The 19,454-nt window shown below is 39.7% G+C and overlaps 1 protein-coding gene and 1 pseudogene across 2 annotated transcripts in view; both read left to right on the plus strand.

The window, feature by feature from the left end:
- Positions 1–19,454, plus strand: part of LOC111529498 (FERM domain-containing protein 5) — a 337,786-nt gene that overhangs the window by 66,455 nt on the left and 251,877 nt on the right. The gene's annotated exons all lie outside the window — the stretch shown is intronic.
- On the plus strand, positions 8,888–9,964 carry LOC113219855 (annotated as a pseudogene). The gene is made up of 2 exons (XR_003306837.1): positions 8,888–9,288; positions 9,572–9,964. The product of XR_003306837.1 is annotated as a 40S ribosomal protein S6-like (transcript).

Raw genomic sequence — 19,454 nt, forward strand, 5'->3', positions numbered from 1 at the left:
CTGATTTCAAACTCCTGAGCTCAAGTGATCCTCTCGCATCAATCTCCCAAAGTGCTGGCATTACAGGTTGTGAGCCATTGCACCCGCCCTGGTTATTTTTATTAATAAATATCATTGAGGGAAAGGAGAGCCAAGAGCAATGAAGTTGAGATTGTACAGTAGTCATGGAAATGGGGAGTGGTGATGGTTAGTCATTGCTTTTCAGTTTCTGAAATGAACACTGAAGACTCCAGATTGAGATCTGGGTATAAGTCTCTTACAACCTTCACAATAAAAAAGCATTTATTAGGCTGGGTGTGGTGGCTCACACCTGTAATTGCAGCACTTTGGGACACCAAGCTGGGCAGATCACTTGAGGTCAGGAGTCTGAGACCAGGCTGGCCAACATGGCAAAACCCTGTCTCCACCAAAAGTACAAAAATTAGTCGGCGTGGTGATGAACATCTGTAATCTCAGCTGCTTGGGAGGCTGAGGCATGAGAATTGCGTGAACCTCTTTGAGCCTGGGAGGTGGAGGCTGCAGTGAGCCAATATTGCACCACTGCACTCAAGCTTGGGTGACAGAGTGAGACTCCATTTCAAAAAAAAAAAAAAGCATTTATTAAATGACTGTGAAACGTGTTCTGTTCTATATTATACAGAAAGATTGTTCCTCTCTAGGTGTTTGTTATTTAAAGTGACCAATTGCAGAATGAACACTCATTAGGATCAAAGTACTCAAAAAAGTATTTATAGTTCATGAACGTAGTAGTGCCCAGTGATTGGTATGAGGGAAGTACATTAGTTTAATTAGCTTAACATTCTCTTGACTGGACTATTCCCCTTACTTCTAGTTACTTGGGAAAGTTTTTATGAAGGAGACTAATTTCCAAAGTTATTAGGCAATGACAGGTTGGAAGATTGGTCAACTGAGAGTGGGAGGGACATAATGTATGAGAGCCAAAAGGAAGGGTGGAACAATGGGCTGGTAAAGAGAATGAGGGCTAGATACATTCTAATGAGGGAAGAGTCTAGAGCCTATGTGGGAGAGTATAAAAAGTAGAGGGTCCTTGGAGTGTGGCAATAAGAATGTGAAACTCAGATTGGAATTTGGCTTCTAGCCAATAGGATGGTGTGATGTTTCTGCAAAGGCTTATGGCAGGGTCATGTCATTGTGGATGGAAGAGAAACTCAGTGTTTTTTAGATGCTCACATTTTATTAGGAACCGCATGATACTCATAGTCTGTAAAACTGGCATAACAGATCACGTACAAACTTAGGTTATTTTAAAGATTTATTGTATTTTGTAAAGATTCATGCATTTTAGCTTTTTCTAAAAATGAAGTTTGATCTCAAGTAATTACTGTGGCAAAGAAGAAGGTTAAATCTGTGGAAAGTAGCACCTGTCATAGGGAAATGCCATTATCTCAAACACTTTGAAGTGCCTGGATTTCAAAGCTGTCAGTTGGAGCCATATTTCTTGAATCTTTTTTTATTCACCAAGCTGGATTTTGTCATTTTAATGTGGTAACATATATAAGAGAAAAGGAGAAAATGATGCTGGTACTGATTATTTCTTGGGAGGAGGTTCAGAGAGGTGAATTTTTTTTTTTTTTTTTTTTTTTTGAGACGGAGTCTCCCTTTGTCTCTCAGGCTGGAGTGCAGTAGCGCGATCTCGGCTCACCACAACCTCTGCCTCCCGGATTCACGCCATTCTCCTGCCTCAGCTTCCCGAGTAACTGGGACTACAGGCTCCCGCCACCACGCCCAGCTAATTTTTTATATTTTTAGTAGAGACAGGGTTTCACCGTTAGCCAGGAAGGTCTCAATCTCTTGACCTCATGAACCGCCCGCCTTGACCTCCCAAAGTGCTGGAATTGCGGGCGTGAGCCACTGCACCTGGCCTCAGAGAGGTGACTTTTTAATGAGACTTTGGTGTACTCATGATACATTTGTCCAGCAGAATCATTGCAGTAGCTGATTTCACTTATATTGTTCTTTTTGATACCATCGTGGGAATTTCTTCAAGTGGAAGGTAATTTATAGAATTTACCGATAAGACTACTTACGTTTTAAAAAGCTTTTTCTTGCTTTCAGATAGACTCAGAAAAGGCTAAGATGTCCTGGGCGTCCCTGTTAATGTGCTTCCCTGCAGTCAGTGGTGGCAGGGTAGCAGAGTGAATTCTACATGACAGTAAAAGGAGGACTACTGTGGCAAGATTGGCGATGAGTGCTGTATTCAGTGATCATTGACACATGAAAAATGCCACAAGATATCATAACAATGATGTTGGAATTTGGAAGACTGATGAGAAAAAACTGATTTTTATTATCTTCTTAGTCTTCTTTTCTTCTTCAGAAATCAGAGCTTTTATTTTGTCTGAATGTCAAATCACAGTAGTTAGTATTCATCAGGCCACCCTCCTCGTGCCTAAGAATTTCATGATCTCAGAAATTGCATCTGAGGCTTTAGCCTCAATTCCATAGGCCCCAAGGTAAAGCAAAGGAATTTTAAAATCAGCTTAACCTCAGCATTTAGAAAGAAAGTGCAATAAATCATCTAACATTTAGCTTGGTATTACGTATAAGAGCAGAAGGTACTATAGTAATAATCAAAATGACTCTGAGAATCAGTCATGTCAGATCTATTTCCTGTTCTTCTCTGATAGAATGAAAGACCCATAGACAAGGATGAAATAGTAAATTGTTATTATTATTATTATTTTTAAGAGATGAGGTCTCACCCTGTTGCCCAGGCTGGAGTGCTGTGGCATGGTCCTAGCCCACTGCAGCCTCGAACGCCAGGGCTCAAGCAATGTTCCCGCCTCAGTGTCCTGAGTAGCTGGGATTATAGGCATGAACCACAATGCCCAGCTAGTTATTCTTTACTAATTGTAGTAAGGTTTTGATTTTGACTCACACAACATTCTTATTGACAACCTAAGAAAACACCCTTTTCACAAACTTAAGTAACTTCAAAGAAAAAAGGACTACAATACAATAAAAACAAAACTTTATTTACATTTTTCCAAATTAATTGTTCTTGTTTGTCACTGGATTTTTGTTGTTTGAGATGAGATCTCACTATGTTGCCCAGGCTGCTCTGGAACTTCTGGGCTCAAGTGATCTCTCCATCCCCTTCTCCTCAATCCACCACACCTGACTTCTGGATATGTTCTTAATTGTTTTGAAGTCTGTCTTATTCATATATCCTAATTTTTATAACCATTCTGTTTCTGAGGGATACTTGGATGATTTCTAGTTTTTCACTGTTTCAAATAGCACGTCTAAGAACAGAGTCTTGGTCCGTCACCCAGGCTGGAGTGCAGTGGCGCAATCTCGGTGCACTGCAAACTCTGCCTCCCGGGTTCAAGCCATTCTCCTGCCTCAGCCTCCTGAGTAGCTGGGACTACAGGTGCCTGCCACCACGCCCGGCTAATTTTTTTTATTTTTAGTTGAGAGGGGTTTCACCATGTTAGCCAGGATGGTCTCAATCTCCTGACCTCGTGATCCGCCTACCTCGGCCTCTCAAAGTGCTGAGATTACAGGTGTGAGCCACCAACGACAAGAACATCTTTATTTTTCTTCCTCCTCCTTCCTTTCCTACCTCTTTTTTTCCTTCCTTCTTTTATTTCGAGGGTACTGAATATTTCCTTACATTCCTTATAATACCAGGTAGAATTATTGGGTCAAAAGATAATGAACAGCTGGGCACAGTGGCTCACATCTGTAATCCCAGCACTTTGGGAGGCCGAGGCGGGTGGATCACCTGAAGTCGGGAGTTCGGGACCAGTCTGACTAACATGGTGAAACCCCGTCTCTAGTAAAAATACAAAAAATAGCCAGGCATGGTGGTGAGCACTTGTAATCCCAGCTGCTTGGGAGGCTGAAGCAGGAGAATTGCTAGAACCCAGGAGGAAGAGGTTGCAGTGAGCCAAGATCGTGCCACTGCACTCCAGCAAAACTCTGTCTCAAAAAACAAAACAAACAAAAGATATGAACAATTTTATAGTACTTATTACATAATCTTGATTATTCTTCAGGAAGATTGTATCAAAAAAATAATATCACTAAGTAGAAATATAGCCTCGTCAACCTCAGATTTTGTAATTTACATCTTGCTAGTTAAGCAGTAGTACTTTAAAGCTATTTTAGTTAGCATTTCTTTAATTTCTAACATTGTGTTTTCTCAGATGATTCCCATTTGTATTTTCTTTTTCCAAAATTTATCTTTTTCTCTCTTTGACCACTTATGAGTGAATTTTAGGTGTCGCCCTTATATAATTGCATGTTTGTTTTCTTTTACATTTTTGGACACGAAACTTTGGTCAGTTTTCTCAACATGTTGCTTTTTATAAAAGATGATTTTCTGGTTCCTTTATTTGAAAAAACTATTTAATCCTACATATACATAGGTATATGAAGCAAGATAGGTATACAAATAAATTTTCTGTACTAATATTCAGTTATCCCAACAATTCCCAAGTGGTCATTTCTTTACCCAAGATTGAGTTGCTGTTGATTTCTAGCTTGTTTATATACTAAAATAGTACCAACTACACTTGTCTGTCATATTCCTTGAGGGTCACTTTTCTTTAACCCTATGCCATATCACTTTTTTTTTTTTGAGATGGAGTTTCACTCTTGTCACCTCCCTGGAGTGCAATGGCGCGATCTCGGCTCACCGCAACCTCTGCCTCCCGGACTCAAGTGATTCTCCTGTCTCAGCCTCCAGAGTAGCTGGGATTACTGGTGCCTGCCACTACGCCTGGCTAATTTTTGTATTTTTAGTAGAGATGAGGTTTCACCATGTTGGCCAGGCTGGTCTCAAACTCCTGACCTCAGGTGATCACCCGCCTGAGCCTCCCAAAGTGCTGACATTACAGACATGAGCCACCGTGCCCGGCCTGCCATATCATTTTGATTAATGTTCACATTATGATAGCCATAAAATGATTCTTGCCATCTTATTTTCTGTATTTATCAGGCTTGTAATCACTGAAAATATGAAAGGCTTTTAATTGTTATTGAATTAAACTTATTATTAAATTAGAGGTTTTATCTTTTTTTATCTTTTTTTTTGAGATGGAGTCTCGCTCTGTTGCCCAGGCTGGAGTGCAGTGGCGTGATCTCAGCTCACTGCAAGCTCTGCCTCCCAGGTTCACGCCATTCTCCTGTCTCAACCATCCGAGTAGCTGGGACTACAGGCACCTGCCACCACACCCAGCTAATTTTGTTTTTGTATTTTTAGTAGAGATGGGATTTCACTGTGTTAGACAGGATGGTCTCGATCTTCTGAGCTCGTGATCTGCCCGCCTCGGCCTCCCAAAGTGCTGGAGTTACAGGTGTGAGCCACCATGCTTGGCCATTATCTTTTGTTTTTGTTTTGTTTTGTTTGAAGCAGGGTCTCTGTTGCTCAGGCTGGCCTGGTCTCTGCTTACTGCACCCTCTGCCTCCCAGGTTCAAGCAATCCTCCTGCCTCAGCCCCCACAGTACAGCCCCACAAGTGTGTCTGGGACTATAGGCGTGCACCACCATGTCTGGCTAATTTTTTTTGTATTTTTCATAGAGACAAGGTTTTGCCACGTTGCCCAGGCTGGTCTCAAACTCCTGACCTCAAGTGATCTGCCTGCCTTGGCCTCCCAAAGTGCTGGGATTACGGATGTGAACCACCATGCCCAGCCTATTATCTTTTCAATATTTAGTCTTATCTACTTGAAGTATAGCTTTTAATTTATTTATGCCTTCTTTTACCATTAACAGTTTGTCTCTTTCCTTAAGTAAATACCTTACATTTGGTTAAAATAATGTCTGAGTATTTCAAGGTTTTTTACGTTTTGTTAATGAAATTTTTATTTTTTACTAAAGCTTTTACTTACATGTCACTATAATTTAGGAATATGATTTGAATAAATATATTTTATGTGTTAAAGTGAAAAGTATGACTATACTATTTCTTTCTTTTCTTTTTTTTTTTTTTTTTTTTTTTGAGTCTCCCTTTGTCGCCCAGGCTGGAGTGCAGTGGTGCGATCTTGGCTCACTGCAGCCTCCGCCTCTCGGGTTCAAGCGATTCTCCTGCCTCACCCTCCCAGGTAGCTGGGACTACAGGCACACGCTACCATGCCTGGCTAATTTTTGTATTTTAGTAGAGACAGAGTTTCGCCATGTTGGCCAGGTTGGTCTCGAACTCTTGACCTCACGTGATCCATTTGCCTCAGCCTCCCAAAGTGCTGGGATTAAAGGTGTGAGCCACCGCCCCCGCCTGGATAGACTATTTCAACTGTCATATAAGGAGGTTTTTTTTTTGTTTGTTTCCCCTTTAAAACCTGGAGATACCCATGAAAGATCTAGAAAACTAGAGAGAAAGGGTCAAGCTTGAGAGAAAACTCGAACTTGAGAGACATGGTGATTAGAGTCTGTATACTCATTGGGTACTACAGGTCTTAAATGTTGCTACATTTAGACCAGTGATCATTGGATTGAAGACTGAAAGCAGATCAAGATTTCAGCACTGATATGACAATACTTTTTAAATGGCCTTTCCCACTTCATAAAAATCCTTTAATTCTCTTCTCCCTCTTTTCTTCTATAGCCAATCTCCTTGAAAGATATCTTGCTGTTTTCACCTCCTTGGCATTTATTCACTTCACATCCACTGAAAGCTGACTCCCCCTCCCACCCCCTGCCCCAAATATCCTAGTTAATGTCCTTAGTGATACTTCATCAGCCCTTATACTAATTGAGCTTTTTGCGATATTCGACATTGTTAAGCACTTCTTTTTGATAGTTTCCTCTAAATCAGCGTAATTACTACTCTTTTCCCCTTCATTCTTTTCCTGCATCTTTGAATTCTTTGCAGGTTCATTTTTCCTTCCTTCAGGGGGTTATACTTGAACTTCTCATTTCTCACTTTGTGTTTTCTTTCTGATTGATTTTACTTGTGGCCTCAATTTCTACTACCACTTAAACACTGATGACTACTAAATTTATAAGTTGATTGAGTTCAGGCTGTGTTCCTAAGCACAAGCTATGTATACCCAATTTCCTGCTACATATCTCTACTTGGGTTCAATCCAGCACCTCTAATTCAGCATGTTCAAATTGAACTCATCATCCCATCTTCTAAAGCCACTCTTCCCAATAATCCCTACTTTGGGGGAATTCTTCCTTATCCTTCTAGTGACCCAAGCCAAATCTAGTACTTATTCTATAATTCTTCTTCTATCCCACCTATACATTAATCTCTTATCATATTTTGTCAGCTCTGTCTTCGAAATCTCTCTTAAATCTGGCCTTTCTCCATTTCCTGTGCCACTGTCTTATTTCAGGCCCTCATTATTTTTGCCTGAGCTCCAGTGGCCTCTTACCTAATCTTCCTGCCTCTAGACAGTTCTTTCCTATTCATTCCTATTTCTGGCAAAGTGATTCCAGAGGGATCTTTCTAAAACTCAGTATGCCCCTGCCATTCTTCTTGGGATCCTTTAATGTTCCATTATTGTCAGGATAAAGCCCAAACTCCTTAGTATGGTTTGTAGGTCCCCCTGTGAACTTTCTCCTCTGTGCCTGTTCAGAATTGTAGGTCTTGACATTCCCTGACAGGTGTTCTATGCTCCAGTCATATTGAACTATCTGTACATCTCTGGGACCATGCTGTTTATTGCTTATTATGCTTTTGTACATTCTATTCCCTTGAAATATATTCTGTCTTCTTTAGTTGGTTACTTCCTCTGAGATGCTCGGTCATTTATTCTGTATGTATTTTTTTACCACTTACTATATGTTAGGTACCGTTCTAGGTGCTGGAGATAGTAATGAATAAAAGAGGCAAAGATCCCTATGCTCATGGAGCTTTGTGTTCTGGCAGAACCCAGGACTGGGTTAGGTGCTTTTGTCCTCACACAGTGCCTTAAACTTAAAAAAAAAAAAAAAGAAGTAGACAGTCTCTATGATTTCAGCTTTTCTATCATGCACCTTTCTGAATCCTTCTAGGAGATGGAACCACAGCTAATGAATAAACTGCCTTCTCTCTCCTTTATTATCAGAACCTGCTCTGATGAAAGGATCCGAAACTTATTCATGGCAAATAAAAATAAGGGTTTAAAATATCCCTCTTAGGGATATTTTATTCCAAAAGGCCAGAGAAACTTTAAGCTTGGGGAATTTTAAGCACCAGATTGCCTAAAATAAAGTTTAAACTTTGGAAACAAGAAAGAAAAAAACAACCTAGAATGGAACCAGTTAAGTTATGGTGGGTAGTGTCACTGTATGTCCCGAAGTCAGTAGCCTTGTTTACCTCCCGTTACATGGATCTTGGGAAGATTGGTAAGCCATTTTAGAGGAAAGGTGCTGTTATCTTATAAATGGTAATTAATTAATGAGTGTGATTTTAAAAATATTCTTAGTGGCCAGGTGCAGTGGCACACACCTGTAATCCCAGTACTTTGGAAGGCCGAGGTGGGAGGATTGCTTGAGCCCAGCAGGAGTTTGACACCAGCTTGGGCAGCATGTTAAGACCCCGTCTCTACAAAAAATAAAAAAAAATTAACTTGGTGTGGTGGTGCATACCTGTAGTCCCAGCTACTTAGGAGGCTGAGGTGGGAGGATTGCTTGAACCCAGGAGATCGAGGCTGCAGTGAGCTGTGATCACACCATTGCACTCTGGTCTGGGTGACAGAGCAAGACCCTGTCTAAAACATAAAAGTTAAATTTAATAAAATGAAATAAAAAATTTAAAAAAATTAGCATGGTGGGATGAACCTGTAGTCCCAGTTACTCAGGAGGCTGAGGTGGGTGGATCATTTGAGCACAAGAGGTCTAAGCTGCAGTGAGCAGTGATTGTGCCACTGCACCCCAGCCTGGGTGATAGAGCAAGACCCTGCCTTTATTTAAAAAAAAAAAAAAAGCTCTTTTCCGTGGCGCCTCAGAGGCGTTCAGCTCCATCAAGATGAAGCTGAACATCTCCTTCCCAGCCACTGGCTGCCAGAAACTCATTGAAGTGGACGATGAACGCAAACTTCGTACTTTTTATGAGAAGCGTATGGCCACAGAAGTTGCTGCTGACGCTCTGGGTGAAGAATGGAAGGGTTATGTGGTCCGAATCAGTGGTGGGAACGACAAACAAGGTTTCCCCATGAAGCAGGGTGTCTTGACCCATGGCCGTGTCCGCCTGCTGCTGAGTAAGGGGCATTCCTGTTACAGACCAAGGAGAACGGGAGAAAGAGAAAATCAGTTCGTGGTTGCATTGTGGATGCCAATCTGAGCGTTCTCAACTTGGTTATTGTAAAAAAAGGAGAGAAGAAGCCAGGCGCGGTGGCTCACGCCTGTAATCCCAGCACTTTGGGAGGCCGAGGCGGGCGGATCACAAGGTCAGGAGATCGAGACCACGGTGAAACCCCGTCTCTACTAAAAATACAAAAAATTAGCCGGGCGTGGTGGCGGGCGCCTGTAGTCCCAGCTACTCGGGAGGCTGAGGCAGGAGAATGGCCTGAACCCAGGAGGCGAAGCTTGCAGTGAGCCGAGATCACGCCACTGCACTCCAGCCTGGTGGACAGAGTGAGACTCCGTCTCAAAAAAAAAAAAAAAAAGAGAGAAGGATATTCCTGGACTGACTGATACTACAGTGCCTCGCCACCTGGGCCCCAAAAGAGCTAGCAGAATCCGCAAACTTTTCAACCTCTCTAAAGAAGATGACGTCCGCCAGTATGTTGTGAGAAAGCCCTTAAACAAAGAAGGTAAGAAACCTAGGACCAAAGCACCCAAGATTCAGCGTCTTGTTACTCCACGTGTCTTGCAGCACAAACGGCTGCGTATTGCTCTGAAGAAGCAGCGTACTAAGAAAAACAAGGAAGAGGCTGCAGAATATGCTAAACTTTTGGCCAAAAGAATGAAGGAGGCTAAGGAGAAGCGCCAGGAACAAATTGCGAAGAGACGCAGACTTTCCTCTCTGCGAGCTTCTACTTCTAAGTCTGAATCCAGTCAGAAATAACTTTTTGAGTAACAAATAAGATCAGACTCGGGAAAAAAAAAAAAAAAAGGGAAAATCTTAGAGGACAGATTCAATACAAAGCTCTGTATTATACCTTTTGAATCCCATTGGGGGATCTGGTTGAATCTAAGATTTTGACTGCCTAGTTTATGAAGATTTCCTGCTTTAGGCTTGAGTTTGAATTGGAATTTTAAAAAGAGAAGTAAATGCTGTGATAAATTGAGGTAATATTCAGTACAGTGAAATGGTAGGATAGGAAATGAAAAAAAGACAGGTTCATAGAAAAGTGAGTATAGGGGCCAAGAAAGTGATTGAATATAGAGGCAAAATGATGTAGAAGTGGTAAATGGGAAATCTGTGCTGAAATAATATAGAGTATTAACTAAAGTTGGCCGTGTAGTGGTCAGAGGAAGAGACCACAGTTATGTTCTGGATTTTTAGAGCCCCAGAAAGACCCTTAAAATCTGCCTTAAAATGTATTTTCCATTTACTAGTGAAGGCTGAACATTCTTTTAAAGCTGTCTTTGTCCTTGTACAATACAATATACCCAGAAGGGAAAACACTTTATAGCCTTTACAGACTAACTTGGTCTGCTTTGAAATTTGGCTCAGGTAGGCCTTGCCATGGAGTTACCTGGGGGCTATTAAAGAAGTTTAAGTACAGAGGTTTTCATAATTACTTCCTTAATTTCTTCCTCATAGTTTGATTTTAAATTAGAAGAGAACTACTGGAATATATGTATCCTCCTCAATCACTTCCCCTAGCAAGCTTCATTAGTCTTTTAAATGTTTCTCCCTGTAAAGAACATTGGCAAAAAAAAAAAAAAAAAAAAAAAAAAAAAAAAAAAAAAAAAAAAAAAAGAAAGAAATGTAATCCAGATTGACTAGTTTTTATTCCTTGCTCTAATTCCTCAAAGCAAACCTTTAAAGGCTGTGTGTTTTTGAGAGCAAGGGAAGATTTATTAGTGATTGAAAACTGCTGTTTTATTTAGAAATTCCTTTTAATTTAGGTTATAAGTATCTTGGACAAAGGAAGTACACACTGCTGCTAGGTCCCCTGATTCTATTTATATCACTTTCCCTTCAACCTCCTTTGGCCCCTCTAAGGCCTTAGCCTTCATAAATGCTGAAGGCCAGGTGGGCCATCTCTGCAGAATTGCATACAAAGCAGCACAGTCCAGCATCCAGAAGGAATTTAAAAGGAATCTCAGTCTTGATGTGCTTTTCTCAAAGATTGTTAAATAACATCTAAGTTGTAACCCATAGCAATGCTTCTCACCATCTCTCTATCCTCCCTCCGATTCTTTCATTGTAGCACAGCTCAGAAACCCCGAAAATGCTCAGCCTGAGGTCTTTGTGCTACCCCAATCTGATTTTTTTCCCGTTCATCTTTTCCTCCCCAACTGTTTATTAGATGGGCAGACTTAGTCTTTTTGACTTATTCTCTCATTTTTCTCAATTCCTTGCCCATTATTCAGATTCTCTACAAAGGTGAGTTCAGAAACTGAGCAAGCAGGAATCTTTTCTTCTTTCTTCTCAGCTCTTCAGTCCTGCCTTTCTCTACTACTCGTTCTCTCACTTCTGAATCACCAAAGTCCTGGGAAACTGGACAGTCCAAAGAGAACTTTCATTAGAGGGCAGTGAAGGCAAATTGACTGGGTAAAGACAAAATACATTTTAGCTATCTCTTCTTCCTGGATGGGTGCAATCACACTTTTTTTTTTTTTTAATGACAGACTCTTGTTCTGTCGCCCAGGGTGGAGTGCAGTGGTGTGATCTTGACTCACTGCAACCTCTGCCTCCTGGGTTCAAGTGATTCTCCTGCCTCAGCCCCTGCCCACCCCCCGCCACCCCCCGCCCCTTGAGTAGCTGGGATTACAGGCACATGCCACCATGCCCGGCTACTTTTTGTATTTTTAGTAGAGACAGTGTTTTACCATGTTGGCCAGGCTGGTCTCGAACTCCTGACCTCAGGTAATCCACCTGCCTCAGACTCCCTAAGTGCTGAGATTAAAGGTGTGAGCCACTGCATCCAGCCTGTGCATTCACACTTTAATAAATTTTGCAAGGTTACATAAAGTTGCTTTGAGGATCCAAGAATTCTGTTTTCTGAGCCCAAGGGAGGAATGATGCAGACAGAAAAGATTGGTAACCAGCACTGCGGAGGGAGAGGCATAAAGGAGATAGTGATGACCCTTCTCCTTCTCTCCCAACCCTAACCTGTTGCAGGCAACCGGTTCCTTCTTTAACCCTTTAGCCAGTTAATGGAAGTGTATTATGTTGGCAACAACATGTCTACTTGACATTTTCAGATGCTTTTGTGACAGTTTTCAAAATGTACCCTTTCTCTGGCTGTTGTAGCCCTGTAGTCAGGGTGCAGGCTCTGCCAATTGTTAAAGTCAAAGAAATATATTTTGAGCTGGGTGTGGTGGCATCCTTAGTCTCAGCTGCCCCAGAGGCTGAGGTAGGGGGATCACTTGAGCCCAGGATTTCAAAGTTACAGTGAGCTATGACTGTATCACTGCCTTCCAGCCTGGGCAAAGAGTGAGACAGCCAGACCCTGTCTCTTTGAAAAACAAACAAACAAACCCTATATATAGATATAATATATATAGTTGTATATATGATATATAGTTGTATATATATCATATATAGTTGTATATATATTATATATTATATGTAGTTACATATATATATTATACTTGTGTATATATATTATATATATATTATATATATTATACTTGTGTATATATATTATATATATACTTTTGTATATATATTATATATATACTTTTGTATATATATATTCTGAAACATTATTCCATCTCCCCTGAGAAGTCATCCTTCCTCTTCTTCCTTATCGCACTCCTTCCCCTGGTTAGCATACATCTGAGCAACTGTCATTTTGAGGAAGGCTGGCAATCAAATAGGGGTGATAGGACAGGACCTGAATTATTAACAAGCAATAGGTTGGACTCCAGTGCTCACATTAGCTGCTTTGATCAGTCAGCTGCTTATTAGCATAATCCAGAGAAAGAAAGGACCTGCCTTGTTTTACCCGGGATGCTTTCTTATCCTGATGATTGTCTCAGAATTTGCATCTGCTTCTTATTCAATTGACTCTAAGTTTGCAGCTGCTGAAACTGTACCTACCTGGCAGTTTTATCTAGGTAAAAACTGCACCTAGCAGTTTTTTCCTACAAATGTTTAGAACTCAGATTTCCTCTGATCTTGTTTCTCTGATCTGATTCCACATGCTTTCTTTCCTTTGAGAAATCCTCAAAATCTGTGAGCTGCTTAGCACTCTTCCTTGCTTTCACTGAAATTTTGAATTTATTCTTTTAAGTGTTTCCTTTTACTGGATTTAGGAGGGAAAGGGGTTCAGATATGTGCATAAAGTCTATCATCTCAACCCAGTCTTAGTTTTTATTATTTTATATACAGGTATCTGTAGTTTCATATAATATCACCCCTATGTATGATTGACTCAAAATGTTATTAAAGATCTGAACATTATTTATAGTTTTCTTTACTAGAAGGAAACACATTTCCAGCTCAAGTATATTTAAAAGTATAGCGTATGTTAAGTTTATTTTGCAAGTCAATCCCAGATTAAAAGAATAAAATGCAATGTGACATATATGTCTGAGTAGTGCAGGTAACTACTGTTTTTATGGAGATGAAAGTTGATGTTAACAGAATTTATTACTGGCTTATTACATGTATTACATGTAACACATGTAGATAGTTTTTATGTATCTGTTTATGAGAAGAGTATATTGTATTTATATAATTTGACTCATAAGCATTTTTCAGAGTTGCAGAACAGAGTTCAAACTGGTAGACTCTAGGCCAAATCAGGCTATAGAAATGTTTTGTTTGGTCTTCATAATATTAGCTCACTCAGTTTTTTTAAAAAAGTGAATTAATTGCCAATGTTTGAAAGTAAAGATATTTCAGGAAGAGTTCCTGACTTGCAGCTTCTCTTGAATAATCAGAAGATTTAACAACTTTGGGTGCACATTCCTCTGTGGCAATAAATGACCAGACCTGAGTAGTGGCTGCCCTTGTGAGCTAGTAGTTGGCCACAGTCTTCGTCATTCTCTATTATCTCTTAAGCGAGTCTACTTTTCTCTTTATTGCTTCTTTCCTGATCCTGTAGGTGTTTGAGTTTGTGGCCCCTACTATAGAAATCATTATTTTAAAGTATTATGAAATATTCATGGAGTGAGGGTACTACAATTATCAGGTTTCTTTCTTTTTTAAAGTATATATAATTCTGTGATTTTCAACTTTGTAAACATATTCTTTCACATTGGCATTATAACCTGGAAGCAGAAGTATAGAGTCAAAAAAATGAGAACAACTATATGGCTCTTGATAAATTTGCAAAGTGCCTTCACAATAAAAATAGCTAATGTTGAAGCTAGAAAGAGGTGTCAATAGCGAAGTCAGAAGAAATGCTGGCCTTCTACCTACAGGACCTCATGGTGTCCTTGTGGAGATCATATCAGTTTAGGTCTGTTTTTATTCTTGCTGATCCAATTAGTAATCAAAAAGTGGCATGGTGAACACAGACTCAGAATAAAGAAAGCAGTAGTTTTGAAGGAGATTTCATTATACCTTAGTGAGGACTGATACATTAAGTTTGCTTTATAGTACAGAACATTTGTCTCAAAATTGTAATGCCTGCTGAGTCCGTATCCATTTTCCTTGGACACCGTTGGGTGAATACTGCCAAATTCTTCTTGCAACCCTCTCCTTCTTTCTAAAAAAATCTGTCTATACTACCATCTTCTGTTAATACATTCTTGATATGAATTTTAGTACCATTAGGTTATGTCTTTATATATGTCATTTTTTTTTTTTTTTGAAATACCTAATTACCTTATGGGACTTGGGATAGAGGAACTCAAACGGTCTTTTTATGGTGGCTGACTTACAGATAGAGATGCCATCCATTATATATTTACCCTTTCTAGATTCATGTTTAATTTTGTCTTCTAAATTCTCAGTATACTTTGTTCTTATATGTTGATAAATCTGGCGTTTGTTTAATATTTCTTGGTTACACAAATAAAGTTCACATATATCATGCTGTTTTATCCAGTTCAGACCCTCTGTCACTTATCTGCAAGGGTATCATGATGCCCATTTTTAAAAACAAAGAAATTGATGATCAGAGAATATAAGTGACTTATTCAAGGTCAAAAAGCTAGTAAGATGATTACCAGAAGCTGGGAAAGGTAGAAGTGGGGAGGAGGGGAAGTGGGAATGGTTAATGGGCACAAAAAGTTGTTAGAAAGAATGAATAAGACCTAGTATTTGATAGCACAACAGAGTGGCTATAGTCAATAATCTTTTAACTGTACATTTAAAAATAACTAAAGGAGTATGTAATTGGATTGTTTGTAACACAAAGGATAAATGCCAGAGGGGATGAATACCCCATTTACCATAATATGATTATTACACATTTCATGCTCGTATCATGTACCTCATGAGAGGTATCAAGTATCTTATGTGCTCCATAAATATATACACTACTGTGTACCCACAAAAATGAAAACTTGAAAAACAAAGCTGGTAAGTAACAGGATTAGGAATTAAAGTGAGATTTTCTGACTTCAAAGTCCATGTTTCCAAGGTAAGCAGTAGAATCAGGCAGTGGACTTAGTGATGCGAAATGAGAAGGGAGCATAACTCTATGATGCAGATTGTTTCTTTTGGAAGTTCATTTTTTGTTCCTATCAGGAAAGCAGGGTCACCCTATTTGGTATAAGTGGCATAGAGCTTGTCAAGAGCTGTTCTTGGGGATATAGTCATACCCTGTTTGTGAGGGAGAATCCTGCAAATTTGGTACCCTTTGATCTTCTCTGGCACAGCTGCAGATAGAAGGGCAAAAGTTAAAGAGAGGTTTTATATAGAACCATTCCTATAATACCCCCTTTTCATCTGGCTAAATACAAAGGTATTCACTAATGAAGCTTAACTTATCTCTGAAACATTTTCATTTTAATAGATGACTTATAAATAAAAATATGAAAGGGAAAAATCAGTGAAGGTGGCCGAGCGCGGTGCCTCATGCCTGTAATCCCAGCACTTTGGGAGGCCAAGGTGGGTGGATCACAAGGTCAGGAGTTCAAGACCAGCCTGGCCAATATGGTGAAACCCCGTCTCTACTAAAAATACAGGCCAGGCGCGGTCGCTTACACCTGTAATCCCAGCACTTTGGGAGGCCGAGGTGGGCAGATCATGAGTTCAGGAGATTGTGACCATCCTGGCTAACACGGTGAAACCCCGTCTCTATTAAAAATACAAAAAATTAGCTGGGTGTGGTGGCGGGCACCTGTAGTCCCACCTACTCGGGAGGCGGAGGCAGGAGAATGGCATGAACCTGGTAGGCGGAGGTTGCAGTGAGCCGAGATCGCACCACTGCACTCCAGCCTGGGCGACAGAGCGGGACTCCGTCTTAAAAAAAAGGAAAAAAAAAATCAGTGAAGGTGCAGTGCCAGATAAGGGATTCCCTTTTTATTATATTTTTGTTTCAGTATTTTTTAAAAATTAGACTAAATTATGAATTTTAAAATAGTACATAAGTAATATACGGAGTTCTTAATAGTCCCTTCAGGCTTTTATTCTCCTGAAATGATTTCTAAAACCATATAACAGGAGTTTTAAAATAAAACTTCTAGTATAAGTTCATTATAATTCCTGTGCACTTAAAATAAGCATTATAGCACAACTTTGAAATACAAAATAAGATATACTTCTATCTCCAGGGACTTCTGACATTTTTATATGGAAAGAGAGAAGTATTCGGCCAGGTGCAGTAGCTCACTCCTGTAATCCCAGCACTTTAGGAGGCCGAGGCGGGCAGATCACAAGGTCAGGAGATCGAGACCATCCTGGCTAACACGGTGAAACCCTGTCTCTACTAAAAATACAAAAAATTAGCCAGACGTGGTGGCGGGCACCTGTAGTCCCAGCTACCCAGGAGGCTGAGGCATGAGAATGAACCCTTTGGCATATAGTTTTCCTCGTGTTGACTTTTGATTGGTGACTGTCACTAACCAATATTCCCTAGCTCCTTTGTGTACCTCAAATGACTAAGAATGGAGAGAGTACTAGAATTAGCATCTATTTCCTTTGTAGAGATTAGAAACAAGACGCTGATTGCTCTACTTCTTCAAAGGGTTCCGAATGGGTGATTAAGAACAACTTTAAATATTTTTGGAGTTGAGAGAAAGTTATGAGTCCTTTTCCAGCCTGAGACTTACTGTTATGAAGGAATGCATACCCAGTCAGCCTTCCAAGGATACTGCTAGCAGCTGCATTAAAATATTCTTAGGGACGTTGTTTTATAGACAAGAAGTCCCTTGAACCTGATGATCAAGAGAAATAAATTGATCAGGCCCTTGCAGGAGCAATTTATCACCCTGGAATACCTTTGACAATTGCTGAAAATGCATGCTGGCAGGAAGTTTTTTAATTACCAAAACCATCAGATCATTTGCTTGGTTCTTTCAGAGTCAGTGAAATATATGAGTGAGTAATGGAGTCTGTTCAATAAAAAATTAGCTAAGCATTGTATCTGCCACTGTCCCTGTTGCAGATGGAAGGCCAGATGTGCAGGGGCAGTCACGAGTCATCAGCCTTATATATATAGAAGCACACACATATGTATGTTACATATATATGTAAACATGAGAGTTAAGAAAGGAAATATTTTGTAGTTCATAGGAGAACATATTTACAGCAGGTTGAATTTCTGGAAAAGGCATTTTAATTAAATGGAAGTGGTTTTCTTAAGTTTAATTTGGTTTTCATTTGGAAGTAGCATTATAATAGAGTTATATGCTTAACTGGGGGAGAGATATCCGAGTCTTTATAAAATTGGTTATAAATGTAATATTTAATCAGCTATTAGTGATAGAAAAGTACAATAATAGGCAAGCACTTTTCAAAGATAATACATTTTGTTATTTAATTTCTCACACTATTATCTTCATTATGCAAATGAGGAAACAAGTTTAGAGAGATTCAGTAATCTGAGGAAGATCACAGGGCAAGGAAGTGCTAGAGCATGGCTTCATTAAAGGGATTAGAAAATGCTAACCCTTGAGAGTTTCAAGGTTAGCAGTAACTAGAATGATGAAAAAATATTGAAGCTAGAGATGGATTATAATGGAAAAGTAGAGATGGTCCACACTTTTTCTGTGTTAAGAGAGGTAATGGAAAGTAGTTGCCAGAGGATTGTATCAGTGATTTACTGTGTTGAATGGTAGTAAATTGAGGACTGTCTGTACTGCAGTTGTGAAATATATGAAGTCCTATGAAAAGTAGACTTCTCAGAAACCTTGCAAGCAGTTTCTTACAAAACTGGACATACTCTTACTATATAATCTTGCAGTCACACTCCTTGGTATTTACCCAAATGAACGGAGAACTTATATCCACACAAAAGCCTGTACATAGCTGGGTATGGTGATGTGGTCCTGCAGTCCCAGCTACTCAGGAGGCTGAGGCAGACGGATTGCTTCAGCCCAGGAGTTTGAGGCTGTACTATGCTATAAATGCCTGTGACTAGCTACTGTGCTCCAGCCTGGGCAACATAGCAAGACCCTGTCTCTAAAAAAACAAAAACTGCATTTGGATGTTTATAACAGCTTTATCCATAATTGTCAAAACTTGGAAACAACCAAAATGTTCTTCAGAAGAAAGAAGGTTATTTACAAGGTGAATAAATACAAAAAATTACAAACAAAAAATTTACAATAAATAATTACAAGAAGGTGAATAAATAAATAAACCATGGTCCACTTAGCACTAAAAATAACTGTGTTATCAAGCCATGAAAAGACATGGAGGAAACTTAAAGGCATTTTACAAAGTGAAAGAAACCAATCAGGTTATATACTGTATAATTTCAACTATATGACATTCTGGAAAAGGCAAAACTATTGAGACAGTAATGATCACTGGTTTTCAAGGGTTAGGAAAGAAGGAGGGAACTTACGTAGAGCAAAGAGGATTTTTAGGGCAGTAAAACTATTCTATATAATATGAAAGTGATGGATATACATCATTGTACACTTTTCAAAACCCAGAGAAAGTACACTATCAAGAGTGAACCCTAATGTGAACTATGGACTTTGGGTGATAATGATATGTCAATGTAGGTTCATAATCAATGTATTGATTATAACAAATGTACCACTGTAGGGTGGGATGTCAATCGTTGGGGGATGGGTTTCATGTAGGGGGTAGGGGAGTATATGGGAACTCTGTACTTTCTGCTCAATTCTGCTGTGAACCCAAAACTTCCCTTAAAAGAAAAAATGGCCGGGCACAGTGGCTCACGCCTGTAATCCCAGCACTTTGAGAGGCCGAGGCGGGCAGATCACGAGGTCAGGAGATCCAGACCATCCTGGCTAACATGGTGAAACCTCGTCTCTACTAAAAAATACAAAAATAAATTAGCCGGGCG

The sequence above is a fragment of the Piliocolobus tephrosceles genome, unplaced genomic scaffold (assembly GCF_002776525.5).
Source record: "Piliocolobus tephrosceles isolate RC106 unplaced genomic scaffold, ASM277652v3 unscaffolded_109, whole genome shotgun sequence".
Lineage (NCBI taxonomy): Eukaryota > Metazoa > Chordata > Mammalia > Primates > Cercopithecidae > Piliocolobus > Piliocolobus tephrosceles.